Source organism: Octopus bimaculoides, chromosome 9 (genome assembly GCF_001194135.2).
Source record: "Octopus bimaculoides isolate UCB-OBI-ISO-001 chromosome 9, ASM119413v2, whole genome shotgun sequence".
Lineage (NCBI taxonomy): Eukaryota > Metazoa > Mollusca > Cephalopoda > Octopoda > Octopodidae > Octopus > Octopus bimaculoides.
Genome location: NC_068989.1, coordinates 7,077,209 through 7,081,783, shown reverse-complemented (window position 1 = coordinate 7,081,783; position 4,575 = coordinate 7,077,209). Strand labels below are relative to the sequence as shown.

The 4,575-nt window shown below is 38.7% G+C and overlaps 1 long non-coding RNA gene across 1 annotated transcript in view; it reads right to left on the bottom strand.

Moving 5' to 3' along the window:
- Positions 1-4,575, bottom strand: part of LOC128248691 (uncharacterized) — a 143,282-nt gene that overhangs the window by 72,360 nt on the left and 66,347 nt on the right. The window contains exon 2 of the long non-coding RNA XR_008264850.1: positions 2,381-2,482. This is a non-coding gene — a long non-coding RNA (uncharacterized LOC128248691). The remainder of the gene's footprint in view (positions 1-2,380; positions 2,483-4,575) is intronic.

Genomic DNA, 4,575 nt, shown 5'->3' with positions numbered 1-4,575 from the left:
CAGTTGTGTATATATATTGTAATCTTCCAATATTGAAACACGTGTAGTTCCTTCATATTTAATAAATTTAAGTATTAACTAAAGTAGGAGATAATTAAGGAAGTATAGTATATACCCTGCTGGTATAATGGTTATATCCTTTAAGTATTATTTCGTGATGTGCAAAGGGATACCATGAGTTTACTTTCAGATATACTCATTAGGTTATCTTTTTTGTATTATCTGAAATAGTATACCCGCATATAGATTAATCCCCCAAAATTGAATTAATATATATATATATATAAATATTATAATGTTAGGGAATTACAATTTAATAAAATCAAATTGAATAATATAATGAAAAATATATTAATAATTTAGAGAGGAACCCCCATGGTGCAACTCAAACGATGAAGGAGTTCAGACACCATCAAGAAAAGCCTACTATACAAAATACTAGTTTAAAAATCTAAAAAATCCAAGAGAAAATTTTTAATTCATAAAATCTATAAAATATTAGACTAAAAATTTAAATCAGTTAAGTAAATTTATAAAAACGATATGTATATATGTGTCAAAGCCAATCTGCATCACTATCTCCATATCACCTGGATTTCCCATATAGCCACTCTTGACGCCGTGGATCTAGTCTTGGAGGAAGAATTCGGAGTTTAATTTCAATTCATTTGAGCACAACTGCGTGTTTTCTATACCGAGCCATAGCTAACTCTCACCTATTGTCCGTAAAGCCCTACTTATCAATACATTCACACATATACGCAGGCTCTCTCACTCACATACGTACACAGACTCTGCGTGTGTGTGCGTGTTCGTAAACGTTCATCTCAATTCACCTTTGAACAAGGAGAGCAGTGACGACAAAAGCACAACAATTTCGAGTATCACCAAATTGCTTCGATTCGATTACATAGCAGTAACCATGGTAATAAAATATGAATAATAGCACACCTGTATATTCAGTCAGTTCTGATATTACACAATCAATTGCACCTACGACCAGTGCTAATTGTTTATCTTTCACCTGTACTTGAATTAATTTGATACAATGACATACCTGTTTAAAAAGTCGAGGTCTGTTTATACCAATAAACACGTTCTTATTCTGTTATTTTGATTATAGAGCTGACTTCATTAGTGTCTGTTTAATGGCAGCTGTTTAATTACAGATCCATTTCTGATTATACGGGGTTGTCAGAAAAAATGCTTATTTGTTTCCAACGTTATCTAAATCGTGGAGGCGCAATGGCCCAGTGGTTAGGGCAGCGGACTCGCGGTTTCGATTCCCAGACCGGGTGTTGTGAGTGTTTATTGAGCGAAAACACCTAAAGCTCCACGAGGCTCCGGCAGGGGATGGTGGCGAACCCTGCTGTACTCTTTCTCTCACTCTTACTTCCTGTTTCTGTTGTACCTTTATTTCAAAGGGCCAGCCTTATCACACTGTGTCACGCTGAATATCCCCGAGAACTACGTTAAGGGTACACGTGTCTGTGGAGTGCTCAGCCACTTGCACGTTAATTTCATGAGCAGGCTGTTCCATTGATCGGATCAACTGGAACCATCGACATCGTAAGCGACGGAGTGCCAACAACAACAACGCTCTGTGTTCAAATTCTGCCGGGGTCGACTTTGACTTCCATCCTTCCGGACTCGATAAAATAAGTACCAGTTGAATACTGGGGTTGATGTAATCGATTAAACTACTCCTAGGTATGAGTATAGAGAAAACTGCCTCCCTTTGCTAAACCATATCGAACCAGTATGGTAGAGCGGGCTCATCAAACCAGTATGATCTCAAGCCATTCTCTGGGGAAGAGAACTTGCTGAGGCTTTCGTCCTGCAGTGGACTGAAAACGAGCAGCCCAATCTAATCTAATCTAATATAATACTCTTTGCGCGTAGTACACCTATGATTACCACAGCGGTCCCAGTCACTGACACCTTGGTGTGGATGATAAACTTCACAGCAAAATAACATAATAAAAGTATATGTCTGGTTTATTATGATACATGATGTTATACATGTTACAGGCAGGTCTGCTTTAGAAAAATATTTCCATAGTGTTTGTGCAGTGCCCACACTTTTGACGATAAAATTACACTGAAAACTTTGCAGCATAAAATTACAATCATCTACTCTCATCTTGCATTCAACAGATCTTGTTTGTCGAAGTAATTGGTTTGTCGTAATGTAATTTAGCTCTGGGTGAAATTCGTCCCAGCATAGTTTTATTCTATCTATATACATCACAGAAGGTAGGGGTCCTTTTTACCATTTTATAGCAATGAAACAAATGTTTATTGAATTCATAACTCCATGAAAATTGTAATTTATGATTTCACTAACGTCTATAAACACACCTAATCAGATTCTGTTTACCTTTTATCGATGTTGTTTTTCTTTCGGCTTTCTCCGGTTTTGTTGATGTTCTAGTGTCCAATCACGTTGTTCGTAGCCAATCTCTGCCTGTTGAATTCAAATCTGAAACGAATGCCAATACAATGTTGAAATGAAAGGTTTCTTTTGTGATTGTGATCAGAAGAATAAACCAGATATTTAACAAGGTTCAGAGTTCTAGCATTAATTCTCGAGATGGTATTATTCATCTCGGATACAATGAATTGTCTCCCACGCTAAAAGTATGGATCTGTTCACGCCGAATGCTTATGCTTGCATCATTTATATATGTATGTATGTATGTATGTATGTATGTATGTATGTATGTATGTATGTATGTATACACATACACACCTGTGTTTGTGTATATATATATGTATATCTGTCTTCCTCTCTCTCTCTCTCCCTCTCTCTTCTCCTCTCTCTCTCTATATATCGCCCCTTCCTCTCTTTCTCTTTCTCTTTCTGTCCCTCTCTCTCTCTCTCTCCCTCATATTTGGTGTTACATGAAGCGAAGCGGTGAGTTGACAGAATCGTCAGTATGCCGTACAAAATGCTCAGCAGCTTTTCGTTCGTCTCCAGGTTCTGAGTTCAAATTCTGCCAAGGTCGACTTTGATTTTTCCTGCTTTCAGTGTTGGTAAAATGAGTACCAGTTAAGCACTGGGATCGATGCAACCGACTCAATCCCTTCCACCAAAATTTCTGGCCCTGGAGCAAAACTGGAAACCAATATTTCTACTAAACGCACAAAGCCAGCAAGGTTGCGGGGAGGGATGAAGTCGATTACATCGAGCCCAGTTTTTCACTGGTACTTAATTTATCAACCCCGAAAAGATGAAAGGCGAAGTCAACCTCGGCGGAATTTGAACTCACAACGTAAAGACAGATGAAATGTCGCAAAGCATTATGTCCACCGTTCTAACAACTCTGCCAGATCGCCGCTTTATGTTAAGTTATAATAAAAACAATTTTACTTTAAAATGTAGGATGATTCAATATACTTTGCTGTGTACGAATTTTTTTTATTCTTTAACAAAAAATGGTATTGACAGTGACTTCGAAGTGTTAGCGAGCTAATATATCATCGGACGGTGGTGCATTTGATTTTGTATTTGATATATATAGTGAAAATTTTCTGAGATAGGCGTAGCTCTGCTGAGTGATAATTAGATTGTACGGTAGATTGTGTTCGGAGAAAATTTTAATTAAGCAAATTCAGAATAGTTATCGTTCAAAATTCAATTGACGCATGTAGAACTTTGTAATCAGGTGTGTCTATTTAGGTGTGTCAGCTTTAGGTCATGGTGTTGTAAGTTGCGGAAAGAGATTTGTTGGTTGGCAGATGTGGTTTAGTTGTTGTTGGTCTTATTTGCATACAAACGGTAGATTTAACCTTTTGATTTCGGAATCTGAAGGTTAAAATGCAGAGTGTAGTTCAGCATTTAAACGTTTGTAATTAGGGGTGTTTATTTAGGTGCGCCAGCTTTTAGGTGATGGGGTTTGTAAGGGTTCGCAAAAGAATGTGAGTCGGCGGTAAGTTGAGTTGGTCAGCAGGTTTCTTTATCAGTTGCTGGTTGTTATTTAGGATAGTGCACACATACACATATGCAGGCATGGCTATATGGTTAAGAAGATAGCTTTCCCACGATGTGATTTCGGGTTCAGTTCCACTGCAGGGCATCTTGGTCAAGTGCATTCTGCTATTGCCCCGGGCCGACTGATGTCCAATGATTGTGAGTGGATTTGATAGACGGGAACTCTGTAGAATCCCGTCGTATATATGTATACATATTACTCTTTTTTTCTTTTACTTGTTTCAGTCATTCGACTGCGGCCACGCTGGAGCACCGCCTTTAGTCGAGCAAATCGACCCCGGGACTTATTCTTTGTAAGCCTAGTACTTATTCTATCGGTCTCTTTTTGCCGAACCGCTAAGTGACGGGGACATAAATACACCAGCATCGGTTGTCAAGCAATGCTAGGAGGACAAACACAGACACACAAACACACACACACATATATATACATATATACGACGGGCTTCTTTCAGTTTCCGTCTACCAAATCCACTCACAAGGCTTTGGTCGGCCCGAGGCTATAGTAGAAGACACTTGCCCAAGGTGCCACGCAGTGGGACTGAACCCGGAACCATGTGGTTGGTAAGCAAGCTACTTAC